The following is an 18,229-nucleotide window of genomic DNA, read 5'->3' on the forward strand; positions in this document are numbered from 1 at the left end:
ACTTTGTAAATTCCATACTTCCAAAGTATTCAGTCTGTTCTTTAAGAAAACAATCTGTATGTTGAAGTATAGAAAAGAATTCCTTTAACATTTCTTACTAACCTGATTTGGCTTTGTTCCAGCTAAATCGATATGTTTTATATTATGTTATAAATATGAGTGTGGATGGAAAAGGGGCCACATGTTAAACCTGACAAGCTCAGGAGACGGAAAATAACCACATAGGATGGCATGAATATAAAAATTCCTAACTAAGGTGGGCCATGGCGGAAAGTCACATCTTTAGCTTACAGCTTCCTTGATATAGTCAATCTTTATCTTAAGTGAATCTTTCTATTGTCTTTTGCACCTAAGATAACATCCTTGGGATGTCAGTAATCCCTTGCTCCAGACCAGAGCAGGAAACTACAGAATACCTCATTATTATTCTTGCCCCCTGATTACCATCTTTATGTGCTATAAAAAGCAAACTACTGTGTTTTCCCGATAATAAGACCTAGCCGGACAATCAGCTCTAATGCGTCTTTTGGAGCAAAAGTTAATATAAGAACCGGTATTATATTATATTATATTATATTATATTATATTATATTATATTATATTATATTATATTATATTATATTATATTATACCTGGTCTTATAGTAAAACAAAATCGAGTCTTATATTAATTTTTGCTCCAAAAGACTCATTAGAGCTGATTGTCTGCTACGTCTTATTTTCGGGGAAACACAGTATGTAAAATAAATACCTGTCTCTCCAATTTACTTTTATCCAATCTCAGAAATTTCCTCACTTTGCTTTCTTTGACCCCCTTAATCTACCAATGGATTTCATGTAACCCTCCTTCTTTGATTCTATGTATAAAATAAGCTGCAAACTGCCATTTTGCAGATCTTTTTCTCAATCTGTTCAGATTTTGCTTCCCAGCAATCGTTGTCAGTTTGGCTCCAATAAACTCATAAGCTTTCTCTTAGGCTGGGTTTTTTGTTTGTTTTTTTGTTTTGTTTTGTTTTGTTTTGTTTTGTTTTGTTCAACAAGAGGCTAATGGCTTCTTCAGTAAAGTACCTTATTTACTCAATACTTAGATGCATAACAGAGTGGTGGGGTGGAGTTCAACACAAAACAACAAAATTCTCCTCACAACAAATGTGTTGCTTTAGGAAACCTTAGTAAGCCAGCTAGTCAAGATGAGTCCCCGAGGACACAGGCAAGTAAGAGACAAATAAATGAAAGAATACTCAAAGCATTTTTTAATACTGTTACTACATAAAATGCACACATATTGGCAGCAGGTGGAGTGGGAAATGAGAAGCAGTGAAAACAGAGAAGATAAGCCAAGCAACATGGTAGATTAACAAAGGACTCAGAAGAAAACAGTTGCCTAATTTTGCATTTGAGGTTGTTTTTGCTACTATGATGTAAGAAGCCTGAATTTCCTGAATTCTTTAGCTTAGTTTGCAAAAGTGTGTTTTGTTTTGTTTTGGCTAGAAATTTAGGAAAAGGGATCAATATCCATCTCATTTACACAGTGCAGAACAAGACAAATATGTGAATTATGCTGAGAGAATCCATGAACTAAACTCAATGAGGGAAAACAGAGACTACGGATCAGAGGTGTCCTTGAGATTGTAAATGCCTGAGGAATTTTTGGACATTTTGAAGAAAGCATCAGATTTTCCACAAGAAATAGACATGGAGGCTCAAAGAAAATGTCAATGCCCTTCAGTCCGAGGTCAAGAATACACTTGATATATGAACTTTTGTTTAAACACTGCTTGTCTATTTATAGAAGAAACCTGCAAGTGGAATGTGAAAGAACCCCTTGATAAAACAGCAAAGCAGTTACATTTTCTATATTATGAAAATGGTGGTTATATTTCAGTATTCCATGTATACTTATAAAGGTTTTCCAAGTTCTGTGTAATGAGGAATTAGAAGAGGAAAGAGAAGAGGATATTTTCAGTGTTAGTTGACTGTAATGTCCGTTAGACACTAGCCCCTTCTTCTTCCTTTTCAGTATATCTCCTATTGGCAAGCTAAGAAGAAAAATGTGTAAAGAATTGCTGGTAAAATTCACTGACAGGGCGGCCAGCTGGCTCAGTTGGTTGGAGTGCGAGCTCTGAATGGCAGGGTTGCCGGTTCGATTCCCACATGGATCAGTGAGCTGTGCCCTCCACAACTGGATTGAGGGATGGCGACTTGGAGCTGATGGGTCCTGGAGAAATGCACTGTTCCCCAATATTCCCCAATTAAAAAAAATTCACTGAACAACAGGGATTCATTATTGGACATCCTTGATTGTCTTGGGGAAGGGGGTCCCATTCCAGAACAGCTAACACTTTTCTGGCAATGTGCAAGGCAATTTGGATGGAAAGATCGAGGTCCAGAAATTCTCTCCTCGGCACTCTCAGTTCTTGGGGCTAGCCATCCAGCCTGATTGCTCATGACCAGAAACACGAGACTCAACACAGATTTGAATGTATCAGTTTATAGGCAAAGATGCTGTTCATGGAAAAAGAAAAGCCTGCTATTTTATGAGACTTTGAAAAACACACTAAGAGTTACATTTTTATAGTTACAACTTTCAAACGGTTCTTTCCAGAAATTCTTTCTTCATTGTTCGATCATATTTATTTCCTGAATAGTCTGTGTTTCTTAATCATTTTTGCATGTCTGGATTTCTAATTGATGTTGTTTATTTAAAAATAAATTTCCTTTTTCGAGAGCAATACAAACTTTAGAAAACACTCACCTCCCTAGCTGCAAAAACTTGGTGTCATGACTAATATGTGAAGATGAGAAATCAAATAAATTTGAATTTATCTATTTTTCCCTACAATCTTAATTTGTCTTGAACAATTGGTATTGTTATTACCAACAAAAAGAAGTTATTGACTATTAAAATATCACATTCAGGACAGAAGTAGATCTTGAAAATAGCTGTTTCTTTTAAAAGAGCCATTTCTGCCATCCAAAAACTTTCCGTACTATAATTTACATATAGAGAAGTCTCTACGGCGTCAAATCACAGCATAGCTAAGAATCACCAAACTGTCGCTGGTTGCAAGACTTGATTACAACAGTGGGGTGGGGTGTTTCTTATGGAGTCCTGAAGTGACAGAAATTAAAATGCTAACAAAATCCAGTTTTAAACAGCCCACATAAACTATATATATATTAAGCCTACTCTCTAATTTTATAAATTATTTCATCAGAATAAGTCAAGTAAGGACTTTAAAATTTTTGATTAACTCTCTTAGATAAAAATAGTTTCCATTACATTTTCTTGAAAAGTTAAATTTAGGGCAATAGCAATAAACATTATTATTTTTTTTAATTCAACTATGTGGAAAGTCCTCTACTGACCATTTTACTTCATTTTATTTCACCCCCTGCCCAATGAACCAATAAGGGAAGTTGAGAACACTTAGGTAATATATTCCAACCCATACAGAAATGCCTGACAAAGCCAAGATTCCCAAAGCTTGTTTTCAGAATTCTTTTGTTGAAATTAATGTTTTGTTTAATAACTAATACGGTATGCTCAGTATGACTAATTTCCATATTATCTTTGAATTCTCCCCAAAACAATATGGAATGGAATTTATTAACTTTAAGTAACATGATCAAAATCTCATGGCTAGTTAGTGGTAGAGCTAAAATTTAAACTAGAGTCTATGACTTTAAAATCTTAGTGTTTTCTATTACAACACAGTGTCTTACTGTTGGTTATCCAGTTCCCAAGATGTAACATACTTTTGAAGAATCTGAAACATCCTAGAAAAAGAAATTTTGCCAAGACGAGAAATTTGGTGGTTTCTTCAGGTTAGTTCTAAAAATAGATATATTCTTAGAATCATAGACTACCAAACGAACTTTTGTTTGAATACTGGCAGTCTTGCCTACTACTACCTACATAAACTCTCGAAGCTTCAGTTCTCACTTTTGTATAACTGATATAACAATAACCACTTCATAGGATTGTGCTTACAATGAAATAAAATAATGTATGCAACACTCTGTACCCCACAAGAGGCAACAGGTTGATGTGGTTAAGAACACAGACACTAAAAGCAGCTGCCTGAGTTCAAATTCTGAGTCTGCCACTGATTGGCTCTTGGGCAAATTTACTTTATCTGTCTGTGCCACAATTTCATCACTAGTAAAAAGAGGTAATGATAATAACTACTTCATGAGTCGTTTGCATTAAATTAAATGTGCCTGGCCTTTCAAAATGAGAGGGAACAGGTATTTATTTGAGATCGAAGAATAGCTATTTGAGAAACACTGACTCGGGTAGAAGCCCAAATAATGTTCTGATTAGTAGACAAAGGGAAAAAGTATTTAGGAGAAAGGGAAGGAGAACAATTACATCAATAGAAACAAGGCATTTCTATTGGTGCAGATAACAGATGTTAATTCTAGACAAAGTATTTAATTTTCAGTCAGTCATCAGTCCAGTAATCATAATATCTGCTCTCTTGTTATCTTTGCAAACACTTCCTTGGGACATAATATTGCTTTATGCCCAGTCCAAATGTTATTTTGTCCTGTTTAGGTATTCCAAAGATTTGAGGCATGAGATGTACAAGTTGGTTCCTCTGGGATAGCAGCCCTGGCTCCATTTAAAAGTGACTCCATTTATTATGATCTTTTTTACTACATATATAGTTATTATTATTATGCCTACATATATATTTTTAATGGAATTGAAAATTTTGATCTTTGGAGATAATTCTTTCATTGCCATTAAAGAAATATGTAAAATTTCCTGGGAGTTGGGAAGGGGGGAAGAGAGGTAGAGAAGAAGGTGTTGAAAATGTCATTCAGATTTTGGGGCTAAGCAACTGGATGTGCCCTTAAATGATATTTACTGAGATGTGGGACACTGGGGAAGGATTACACACAAGAGAAAAGGAGGGAAAAGAGAATTAACAACTGTTTAGTATCTTCCAGGTACCAAGCATTGTGCTAGGCATTTGTATGCATATTCCCTCATTTCACTCTCAGAACTATCCTATGGGTGTTACTCAATCTGTTTTACAGATTTGTGAAAATCTTTGAAGAAGTGCATTGTCCCATATAGGCAAGTAAATCAATGGGTCAAATAAAAGTTTTTTTGCATAAACTGGTAAGAATTGTTTTTTTCTCCTGCCCCCTCCTCCTACTCTTAAATTTCTGAAATTTCCCATTAATACTTATATTGGTGTGTTAGAGTAGTCACCACTTTCAACCCAAAGCAATGCTTTCCTATTCCCTGGAGTCCTTTAAGACCTCCATAGACAAAGAACCTTTTGAGATGCCATGCAGGTTCTATAGGTTCCTTGGAAATAACTTGGAACTCTGTATTAGTGAGATGACTCAGCCCAGAAATGTCATGGGAGAGGCTGTATTTCTCTAATACTTACATTAGGAACAGACATATTATCATGGAGATAAAATTCATGGTGTAACAATATTGCATTCACCTAGCACTGTTGTCTATTCAATTTTGATATTAACATAATGTAATTGGTTCCAAGTGGAAGCAAATCAAAGTATATACATTTCTATTCCAGTCTTCTTAATAATGCATATCTGAAACTTTTGGGAACCAAATGCATTAAATTAAACAGAACTTCATATGATCAAAAGAATGTCTTTTTAAGGATGCTATTTCTGAACCCTCTAACAAAAAAAATCAAGTTCTGAATCATAGAACCCATGAATTTTCAAACAAAAGCACCACCAGAGAAAATTGCCATTCATTTTAAAAATTTACTATAGTGAAAATATTAGGTGGAATGATATGAAAGTCCTGATATGAAAATTTCCATCTAATAGCCCATAAAGAGCATAGTTCTTGAATCTCAGAGAACATTAACTATCATAGTTATTTTTAAAATCCCTACATCCTTCAAAAACCCACTTTCATTCTGATGGAAAACCAAAGATGAAAACTTTCTAAATTTTACCAAGTATTTATTGCTAGTATTTACATTTTAAGTTATATTACAACATTCTTGGTAGAGAGATCCAAGATGGCAGAGTAAACATTGTGCCTGCTTCCTTCTGTGAACATACTAAAATTACAACTACGTTATAAAACAATCAATCTGGAGAACTATCTGAACTCTGTTTGACTGAACAGAAGTTTTATAACTAAGGATATAAAGAAGAAACCACGTTGGGGCTGGCCCAGTGGCTCAGGTGGTTGGAGCTCCATGCTCCTAACTCGGAAGGCTGCCGGTTCAATTCCCACATAGGCCAGTGGGCTCTCAATCACAAGGTTGCTGGTTCAACTCTTCGAGTCCCAAGGGATGGTGGGCTCCGCCCCCTGCAACTAAGATTGCATATGGCACCTTGAGCTGAGCTGCCTCTGGATGGCTCAGTTGGTTGGAGCGCATCCTCTCAACCTCAAGGTTGCCAGTTTGACTCCTGCAAGGGATGGTGGGCTGTGCCCCCTGCAACTAGCAATGGCAACTGGACCTGGAGCTGAGCTGCACCTTCCACAACTAAGACTGAAAGGACAACAACTTGACTTGGAAAAAAGTCCTGAAAGTACACACTGTTCCCCAATAAAGTCCTGTTCCCCTTCCCCAATAAAATAAAAACTACAACAACAACAAAAAGAACTACTAGTCACTTAAAAAAAAAAAAAAGAAGAAGAAATCACGTTGAGACTGGTAGGAGGAGTGGACATATGAAAGGAGCTAGCTCCAAACCTCCATGTGGTGGTTGAGAATCAGGAGGTATATCTCAGCCAACGAGGTTCCCCCTGCAGTAGCGAGGGACCCCAGCCTGCCTGGAATACAGGCACAGGGAAGAGAAACCCCTACAACATCTGGCTGTGAAAAAGTGAAGATTTTGACAATCCAGGTGGGACAGAAAACAGTGGGAAACCCAGACATCCTTTTAAATGGCCCCCATATGGACTTTCTTACCCCCAGGCACTCACTCTGGGCTCCGGTAGAGGGACAGTGACTCGGGAGGTGTTGAAGTCATATGAGGGACAGATTAAGGTGTGTGGCTTCAGGGCAGGGCTGAAGAACAGTTGCCATTTCCCTGTGAGGAGGTCCTCCTCCTGTGCAGCCAGAAGACAGGAGCCATCTTTACTGTTTTGAGCCCTCCCCCACAGGACAAATCTGAATCTGATTGGCCTGGTGAGCTCTGCTGTTCCATCCTGCTAACTCACTGGGAACTGGCCCTACCCAACTCCCCCAATGTCAGAAGCACTTTCTCATGAACAGCCAGCCCCACCCACATTGCGCTCTTTCTTGGAAAACTATCAGAATCTGCGAGCCTCAGGTGGGCAGCGACTGGCCTCGGTACACTCTGAGACTTTTGCTGAGTAGCTCAAGGCTCAGCACTAGCACCAAACCAAAGTCTACATTAACCTGGTGACCAAAACTCTTCCCACTATAGTGACTCCCTGAGACCCTGCCTCACTCAACTTGCGTACCACATCAGGCTTTATCAGTGGCTTAACCTTAAGGGAGCTGGCAGGTGGCAGCAGGCGTCAGAGTGTCCTGGCTCTTTGTGGAGCTACCCCTGGCCTGGTACTGGTGATACCCATCCATGGTTCACAGTGTATCCTCTCCAATGTGCCTCCAACTTTAGCACAGGAAGTGAACAACCATGGATAGCTTTATAGCTCCTACCAGGTAGTTCCTGGCCAATCACAGGCAGTGGGTTACCTGGTCCTGCACTGGAGCCCCTGTGAAGAGGCCCCAGAACCAACATACTTGGAGGTTGTCTTCAGACCACAGCAGAGCACCACCCAATTAACCTTACGAGTGACACATAAAAGGGTGGTCTCAACAGGCACCAGAGCATGCTGGGGCAAATCCCCCACATGCGGGGGGTAAGCCCCCCACATAGCAGCCTGTAAGCTGTGGACGTGGCCAAACCACACAGCCAATCAGCCTGAGGGCCATTTCCACACACTGATATGCCAATAGCAATCAAGGCTCGACTATAACAGGAAGCCACACAGAATCCACACAAGGGACACTCCTGGAGCACCCAGACCAGGTGACCAGGGAGACTGTGCCAAGGCCCCACAGGGCACCTACTACACATAAGGCCACCTAGTCAAGACTGGAAGACATAGCAGATCTACCTAATACATAGAAACAGAGAGACAGCCAAAATGAGGAAATGAAGAAATGCATCCCAAATGAAAGAACAGGAGAAAACTCCAGAAAATGAACTAAACAAAATGGAGGCAAGCAACCTACCACAGATAGAGTTCAAAACAGTGGTTATAAGGCTGCTCAAGGAACTTAGTGAGAACTTCAACAGAGAGATAACTAGCATGAAAAAGGACATGGAAACCATAAAAAAAGAACCAATCAGAAGGGAAGAATACAATAACTGAAATGAAAATGCCCTAGAATTAATCACGAACAGACTAGATGAAGCAGAGGATGGAATCAGCGATTTGGAAGACAAGGTAGGAAAAAAATCCAATTGGAACAGCAAAAAGAAAAAAGAATCCCCCCCCCCCCGCAAACAAAAAATAAAGGAGGATAGTTTAAGAGACCTCTGGGACAAAATCAAGTGCAACAATATTTGCATCATAGGGGTACCAGAAGGAGAAGAAAGAAAGCAAGGGATTGAGTTTCTATTTGAAGAAATAATGACTGAAAACTTTTCTAACCTGGCAAAGGAAATAGACATACAAATCCAGGAAGTGAAGTGTCTCAGACAAGATGAACCCTAACAGGCCCACACCAAGACACATTATATTAAAATGGCAAAGGTAAAAGACAAAGAGAGAATCCTAATAGCGGCATGAGACAGGCAACTAGTAACTTATAAAAAAAGTTTATATCAGCCTCCATAAGATTTTGAGCTGATTTCTCAACAGAGACTTTGCTGGCCAAAAGGAATCTTCACAAAATATTCAATGTAATGAAAAGCAAACACCTAAAACCAAGGGCACTCTATCCAGCAAGTTTATCATTTAAAATCAAAGGACAGATAAAGAGTTTCCCAGAGAAGAAAAATCTAAAGGAGTTCATCACCACCCACCCAGTATTACAAGGAATGTTAGAGGAACTTCTTTAAGACAGGAAAAAAAAAAGATCAAAATTATAAATAATAAAATGGTAACAGCTACATATCAACAATTATTTTAAATGTAAATGGGTTAAATGCTCCAATCAAAAGACTGGGTGGCTGAATGGGTAAAAAAACAAGACCCTACATATGCTGCCTACAAGAGATAAACTTCAGATTGAAAGCACACACAGACAAAAAGTAAAGGCATGGAAAAAGTTATTTCATGAAAGTGGAAAGGAAAAAAGCTGGAGTAGCAATACTTATGGCAAACAAAATAGACTTTAAAACAAAGGCTATAGTGAGACAAATAAGGACCCAGTAATCCCACTTCAGGGTATTTATCCAAAGAAACCAAAACACTACTTCAAGGGGACCTGTGAGTGTCTTTTTGTGAGTGTCTTTAGTTGAGCTGTCATGGCTGCCTCGATATCCTGAATTGATTTAAGATGTTTTTCTTTCATAGTTGTTTTGACTTTGGGGAAGAGCCAGAAGTTGCACAGTGCCAGATCCGGTGAATAAGGTGGGTGAGGATACACCATAATGTTTTTATTTGACGAAATTACTGTACCAGAAGCGATGTGTGACACAAGTGTTGTCATGTAGGAGGATGAAGTAAAGACAGTCATGAAAGAGGACTTCCAAAACTGCTTCAGAAAGTGGCGAGAATGATGGGATAAGGTGTTTGAAGAGAGAGGTAGTATTTTGAGGAAGATTATGGCAATGTCTCTTTTACTATAATAAGTTTTTTTTTAATTTAAACATTCACCTTATTTTTTATCACACCTCGTGTACTGATTACAACAGACATATTTATAATTGATATTTTTTGCTCTTGGTTTTAAGATTAATACTTGATATCATGAATATCAATAGTAAGTACATTTTATGCTTGTGTGATGCTTCTGGTTGTCAGCACGCACTTCAGATGGGCAATATTATCACTCCAGCTGTGATACCCGACATGTGGCAAATACTGCCTGTGTTTATGGAAGAAGAAATGGAGGCTCAGTGAGGTAACTGGCTGTGAAGGGGCTTGGCAAAACCCAGATCTCCTGAGTCCTAACTGACTGCAATGTATTCACTATAACTCTGTTAAACAACCTGTCCAGCAGTGACTCAGTTATTGAAAAAAAAAAATGCATTACAATATCTCACTCTGAAGGAGGCATTGCTGTCAGATAGGGATATATCCCGGGATGTAGAATGCCCACTTCCTCTCCCCCTCTGGGCTCTTCCTGTGTTCCCACTTCTTTCAGTTGGCCCCCACAACACAGTGAAGAGGAAGCTCAGGGGCCTGGTGGAAGCTGTAGGGGCCACAGGTGTGGGCCCCTTCTCTCCACCAAGCTCATCCTTGGGGTGCTTGTGCCTGAGAAAGCCCCTTAGCCTGCTGACTCTCGGCTGCCAACCCAAAACCAGCAACAAGAAAGCAGATCATAATGTGGAAATGGAAGACAGTGAAAAGTGAGATTTTGTTTCTAGGGACTTTGAAAATTAATATCTTATTCCATTTTTTTTTTTAATTAAGTGAGGTTATTTTCCCAAGTGCTGACAGTAATTGTCCTCTTAATTACCATATTTTGCCATGTATAATGCTCACATTTTTGCCCAAATTTGTGAGTGAAAAATAAGGATGTGCATTATACATGGGTAACACTAATTCCATATCTATATAAATATTTTAAATTCTTTAATGTATGCTTATGAGTTAAAAGTGTAACTCTAGAAATCAATAATGATATCCATATGCAAAATAATACGCTGGAATATGATAATCGATTTTGTTGAACTTACAACGAACTTGCAACAACAGAGAGTTCTTGGCCTTCTATAATACGTAAATATTGTAAACTTGTATAAATATTGTAAATTTGTTACCGGTACATAAAATTTCTTGTACCTTTTATGTGTTCTTGTATTTTGTAATTATTTGTTACATAAAATTTCTTGTACCATAATATGTTAAAAATAATTGCGAAAATTCCTTTACAATACAAAAAACAAATACCTAAATGTAAACAAATAAAAATTTGAATTAAAATATTTTTTTCCCTGAACGTTTGGGCCAAAAGCATGGGTGCACATTATACAGAGCAAAACACGGTAGTTTTATGTTGGTGCTTATGAATATGGTGGAAAGGAAAGATACACATCCTCTGAATACTTCAAAAAAATACAAATTCAGATTCAGTGGGTCTGGGTGGGGACTGAGATGCTGCATTTCTGGCAAGTCCCCAAGGGATACCAATGTTGCTGGTCCACCGACAACATTTTGAGGAGCAAGGAACTAAATCATTTCAAACAGTCCTTACAGCCCCAAGGATCTATGAGAATAGGATAAATCTAAAGGTTAGTAATAATTCTTATTTTTTCTGACAGCAACAACAACCAAAAGAAAATCTAGCAGAATTTGTTTTTCCTTTATCAGTTTTTCTCTGGAAGTATGTGAATGAAACAGAATTCTTTCTCCTAGCATCTGGGAACAAATCCCGTGTGGGGATGAGCAGGCGGTTCTCTTGCAGATTCCACAGAGCAATGCTGAGCTGCTGTCTCCTGGTTTGCCTCCTGCTCAGAATTTCACATCTAGTCTTCTCTGTCTCTGCTTGATTTTTTTTTTCCTGTAAAGATTTAGGGTTTTTATCGACTGGAGACAGATTGTAACTGGAATGTTACAGCTGTTTAAACTTGTGCAGTTGGTTGCATTCTTTTGAAATTAACCTGAAATTAGATCACTGCTCAAAAAAGCCATAAAATAATATCAGCACACCATGTCTTACTCTCCTTTATCTGGAAACTTTGGGTAGGCCCTATTTAAATGCGCATGTCTGAAGCTCTCTGCAGTGATTCTGCTGAGCCCAGTTGTTTCCTGTTTGCTTGTTTTGCACCATTTTGTTTTGAAATAAAGATTCAGAAGAAGATGCAAACATAGTAGTCTCATGTACCCTTCACCCAGCTTTCCCCAAAGACAGCATCTTACATAACCACAGAATATTATCAAACTAGAAAATTTACACTGGTACAGGACTATTAACAACAAATCTTAATTTGAAATTCACAAGTTTTTACATGCACTCTTTTTTTTTTGATCTATGAAATTATATAGATTCATGTAACCACCATTACAATCTAACAGATTGTTAAAGGTTGGTGTCCCCTGGGAGTCTGTCTTGAGCCCTACGTAGTTTTCATTCTTCACAGGCTCCCTGGACCTTCTCATCAATAATTGAGAAGTTAATTATCTTCTGTATTTGGATAATTCCCAAACTGATAATCCTAATCTCTCTCTCTCTCTCTCTCTCTCTCTCTCTCTCTCTCTCTCTCTCTCTCTCTCTCTCTCTCTCACCTTATAACTAACCATTTCAGTGCCTACTTCTGGATACCCAGATATTTTGTCTGCACTTTAAACTTCAACATATCCAAGATCGAATCAGTATTCCTTCATTTTTAAACTAAATAGTTTCTATATGGGGGAATAGCAGCCCAAGAAAGAATACACATGGATCATCCTAGATGTATCTGTCAGCCATATGCCATCTCTGCATAATAGAAACAGCTGACATTCCTATGGCAGGTACCATGTGCCACACACCCAACGTGCATGAGCTCATTTCATCCTAAGAGCAATCCTAAGCATTGTCAAAAATGGCTCTAAGTGTCCTAAGGCCTGAATCTTGCACAGTTTTAGAGGTCCTTTTATAGTAAAAAAATAAAAAATAAAAAAAATAAAAACAGAAAAGTACAAATATCAGGAAAGATGAACCATGAAGAAAAACATTATTCTAAGTAAAAGAAGCAAGCCACAGAAGGACAAATATTGCATGATGCCACTTATATTCAGAGATATCTGAAATACTTAAACTAATAGAATCATAGTACACTGGTGGTTACTAGGGGCTGGCAGGAGCGGGAAATGGGGAGTTGCTAATCATTGGGTAGAGATTTTCAATTACGTAGAACAACTAAATCCTAGAGACCTGCTATAGCACATTGTGCCTGTAGTTAACAATACTGTGTTGTACAATTAAAATTTTGTAAAGATTTCTCATGATAGAGATCTCATGGTAGATCACATCTTAAATGTTCTTACTACAAGAAAACAAAATAAATTTTAAAAGATTACAAATGTCAAAATTACTATAGTCCCTACAAAGTAAATACTTGGAATGCTGCAAGTGAGGGGTCCTGAAAGTTGACCTTCATCAGTTTCATAGTGCATCTGCCTTTGAGGCAGTTGTTATTCTTACTTCCATCTTACAATGAGAAAACTGAGGCCTAGGACGTTTGCATAATTTGACCAGTCCTCCTGCCATTGGAGGTCCTGTCACCTCTTGGCCCCCTATGTGATCCCCTCACTGTTAACTAATCCTTGTTTAGTCCATTCTCCACTCTGACCCCAGAAGGAATGGCCCATGGGACCATGTCTCTTTCCTGACCAGAAGCTGTACCTAGTTCCTGGTTACTTGTAGGATACGTGCCTAAACTTTTTGCACAACTTCCAGGCTGTCTCTAACACTTAATGCTGGTGTGAGGCTGAGCTGCTAGTGGCTTTCTCCAAAACTCCATGCTTCCTTTCCAAATTCCCTTCCCGCTGCCAGGACTGCTCTCTTCCCATCAGCTCTACACTCAATACTCTTTATCATTTTTTCCAAAGTAGAAACAGTAGAAAAATTAGTTATTTTCAGCTTATAGGAGTAATACATAGTTAAAAATTTAAAAATTATACAACACAGAAAAAGCACAAAGAATGAAATAAAAACCACCAGATCTGTAGCCTCATTGCCTGAGAAGAACCACTAATTATTTAGTATATATACACACTTTCCATTTTTCCTACATATCAGTGTATGTGTGTGTGTGGGGCGGGTAACTATAAAATTAGGATAAGTTACTATGGTGTCATCATCTTTTTTATTTTTATCAATATGCCAGCCTTTTCCCTCAAAACGTTTTTGTTCGTTTGTTTGTTATTGTTGTTGTTGTTTTAATGCACATCTCTGATTAGTAAGAAAGCCAAGCATCTCTTCATGTGTTTCTTTTCCCGAGAACTGCCTATTGATATCTATCCACTTCTCTGTTGAGCTTATATTAAGGATATTGGCTATGTAAGTTATGATATTTTTTCAACTTTATCCTTAGTCCTTTGGCTTTGTAAAGGTGTAAGTTGTAGTAATGTAATTATATATACATTGGCATCTTTAGAATAATGACCATATCTTTTTCTCTCTGTAGCAATAGAGTGTAGAACAAGCCTACAAAAGAATAGGTAGTCAAAGAATATTTGGGGAATGAGTGAGTGTACTAAAGACACATCAGTTTACTTTAGAGTGCCCAGTGTTTTGGGGGTAAGATCTCATCCTCTGATTTCCTTACCCTTTCTCACACAGAACCAATGACCAAATTCTGTGAATTCTATCTTCAATGTGTCTTTAAAAATCCCACCACCACTGCCCTAGTTCAGACTATGGTCATTTCTTACCTGGATTTCCTCTTTCTGGTCTCTCTAACCTAATTCTTTCTCCACCTGTGACCAGAGGTTTCCAAAACACAAAATGTTCATGTCACTCTCCTGCTTAAAAACCTAAATGATTCCATATTGCTTGGAGAATAAATCTAAACTTTTTAGAAAGGCAACCAAGACCCTTGATAAAATCTGATCTGACTTTCCATCTCTTTCTTCCCTCTCTTTACATCTTCTATACTTCAGGCACACCATACTTTCAGTAGTTCCAGAACAGACTTTTCTTTCCACAACTCTTTGTTTGCTAGATCTGTCTCAAATGGCACAAATTCCATGGAACTGTGTCCTATCCCACCACCAAAATGATCACATAACGATCACCACCATCACCACTACTACCACTGTTGCTTTGCACACTTCTAGCTAAGCCTCTACACCTCCTCATTATTTCAAAGATAATCTTGTGTTTTTCTGCATGGGAATGTTAGATCAACAATTTTAAGGAATCAGTCAAATACATACGTACGTACCTACTATGTGCAAAGTACTGACTCCATTTATGGTGCTTAGTTTCCGATTCAAATTTTGAGCGCTGTTGAGTTCTGAAAATATATTAGTTATAAAAGGCTGAAAACTTTACTTTTTTTTCTTAACTAGTGCAATTTCAGCTCCTCAGAGAACAGGGGATCTGACAGCACACGGGGAGGTAGATGGCAGTGTTTCCTCAGCCTGTTAGCTAAGCAGGCGAAGGAGAAGCAGAGCTGCTGCTTTCCTGCTGATATCACACTCATCAGTGAGATGACATAGTCATGGGTACAGGGTTCTAGTTAAATTAAATATATCCTAAATAATTTTTAGTCCAAATAGTAAAATTATTTTTGTTAGGCTTTTAAAGAATAACACATCCTGTGAATAAGAATGAATGACCATCTGCCTGTGCAAATTTACAGTGCATGATTTATTTGTGCATTCCCTATTCTTGCTGCAACATACTTTAGGTCTGAATATTATAAACAAAAAAAGGATTCTATATGTGTATATTGAATATTCATAAACCCCGGACACTCGCAAAATTATCATCAGGCATATTGCTTTTCTTTCAAGGAAATGATCGGTCAAAATATTTTATACTCATCAACAAAAAAATTCATTTTTTTGTTCCTTCCTTTCTCCCTTCTATTTTACCAACATGTGACAAGCATTTCATTAGCTGTTGAGGATATAGGAATAAACAGCACGGCACTGTCCTCACTGGGTTGACACGAGCTTCCAAATAAACACAAAACAATCTGGTAAGCTTCTGGGGAAGAAGGGCCATCAAAAAAGAAACAGAGGATTTCAGCATTCAGATCATGCTTATCATTCACCAAAAGAGAATATTACTTCTCCAAAGTTTCCATGATTCTCAGCCAAGGTATATTTATTCCTCCTTACTTTACAAATATTTCCAATAGGAAATTATTTCTAATATGTCATTTATATGGCTTTCCTAATAGAGTTGCAAGCCTAAGTGTTAGAACTTAAAACACCTTGTCAGTTATCTGTTGAATACTAGGTGTCAAATTCAACATTTAGAGAAGTCAAGCTATCTACCTACATATTATAGCTGTTTCTTTTACATTTTCCAATCAGTTATTACTAAAGTTAAAATTTTAAATCCTTATGTATTAAAGCATACATTTTTGTGCACATACACAAGGATTAAAAAAATAAATCTTTTTCTTTAAATACTTCTATTTTTCTCTAAATTAAATCACCTCTTAATTGCTTCCAAGGTCATTTGCCTCATGTCTTTTTTTCTCCCATGTGCAAACGTCTTGCTCACTTCACTGTCTATTAAGACTTTAAACAGCAAGAGGCCTAGGCAGAATAAAAAGACATATTAATTAATTTAGTTACTTAAAAGCTACCAGGGAGCTATGGTAGGAAAAATATAATAAAATTATTAGGAGTATTGCATTGGAGTTTATCTGACATTTTAGCTTTTTGCTTTTCAGGATAATAAGTTTGACCTATCACAGTATTAGCAGACACCCTGGTTATGTGATGGCATATAACATAATTTGTCTCCAAATCCTGCTCTGATTTCACCATTGCTGTTCTTGTTAGCTCTGAGTTTTCATTTTCATTTGCGGCCATCACTCATCCCAGTTGTGAAGACTGCCTGGACGCTGGTTTGGACTGTTTCCAAACCCAAGGTACTTTCCTGCAACACAATACAGAAGATTTCCCTGCCCAGACTTGAAGGCACATACGGATCTGGTTCGTCATGCTTCAGGGTGAGCCTAATAGGACTCTTACTATCTTTACTCCTAAAAGGAAAGTAAAAAACAAAGCATTTAACTCTCAGGATCTATCCCTCTCATCTGACATACTTTTTCTCTTTACCTTCCATTGCCAATTTCTCTCATTCCTCTCTCACATTCACTCAGTAATTCACCAAATATTCATGGAGTCCTTAACTGTGTGCAGAGCAACGAACTCAGTGTTGCAGGGAGAACTGGGACATGGAGCTGAGTCTAATTCTTCATCCCCATGTCTTCTGAAGGTATTGAGGCCCATAGAGGATGACCTGCCCTTAAAAACGACGTCCCCCCTTAAATACCTCCTGAAAGAAGGAGGAATATAGTGCATAAATAAAACAATAGTGATTCATAATTATAATAAAGTTTATTCCTGTACTCACTCAGGAGCAATCCTCCCTGGGCAAGTTGCTTATGATTTCCTCCCAGAACTGAAGAATGCCTCATGGAAGGGAGATGGGGGCTGGGGCTATGCCTGGTATGGGGGAGGGAAGAAGCAGGGAGTAAAAAGACTCTTTTATTCCGCTGGAAAAGGCACCCACCCTTGCAGCTGGGGCCACAGACTCACAGCTGCGTCTGCTGTGCTGATCCATGGCGTCCTAAGAGAGTATGTTCCTCTACTAGGAACTTTAGCCACCAGCCTCTGGCAGCAGCCAGGAGATGGGGAAGATGGTGAAATGAGCCATTTTATTTCATAAAACATGGGTAAATATTTTATTCCTCCCTCCCCCAAATCAAGAATACCTATTCATTTTAAACTTTTATGTGTGATCCCTCTTCCTCAGATCTGGGCGTATCAATAAATCCTTACCCGTCAGGTCCACATTTGTAAAACAAGTTCCTAAGTTTCCTTCCAAATCAAAAATAAGATTTTTTTAAAAATGTATTGGGGTGACAATTGTTAGTGAAATTACATACATTTCAGGTGTACAATTCTGTATGACATCATCTATAAATCCCATTGTGTGTTCACCACCCAGAGTCAGTTCTCCTTCCATCATTACATATTTGATCCCCCTTACCCTCATCTCCCTCCCCCCAACCCCTTTACCCTCTGGTAACCACTAAACTATTGGATCTTGAAAGTGTAATGCTAAGCGAAATAAGTCAGACAGAAAAAGCAGAGAACCCTATGATTTCACTGATATGTGGTACATAAACCAAAAAAAACCCCAAAAGAACAAGACAAACAAATGAGAAACAAAAACTCATAGACACAGGCAAAAATAAGATTTTTAAATCAGTAGAATTTCAAGGGACTTACCCACAACCATTAGGAACATAAAAAAAAAAAACTGCTTATTTTCCCTTTGACCTTTTTTCTATCATTTTAGATTACTTATGGCTATTTATTGAACCCACCTTTGTGTTTATTATTCCCTTCACTAATATTCCTGGATTAAAACAAGAAAAAATTTTACTAT

At 38.0% G+C, this 18,229-nt stretch overlaps 1 protein-coding gene across 1 annotated transcript in view; it reads right to left on the reverse strand.

The window, feature by feature from the left end:
* Nucleotides 1–17,223, reverse strand: part of SPART (spartin) — a 69,083-nt gene extending 51,860 nt beyond the window's left edge. Inside the window, exon 1 of the mRNA XM_081047049.1 lies at nt 17,189–17,223. The gene's annotated coding sequence lies outside the window, so the exon portion shown is untranslated. The remainder of the gene's footprint in view (nt 1–17,188) is intronic.
* Between the last annotated feature and the right edge of the window lie 1,006 nt (nt 17,224–18,229).

The sequence above is a fragment of the Rhinolophus hipposideros genome (genome assembly GCF_964194185.1).
Source record: "Rhinolophus hipposideros genome assembly, chromosome: 4".
Lineage (NCBI taxonomy): Eukaryota > Metazoa > Chordata > Mammalia > Chiroptera > Rhinolophidae > Rhinolophus > Rhinolophus hipposideros.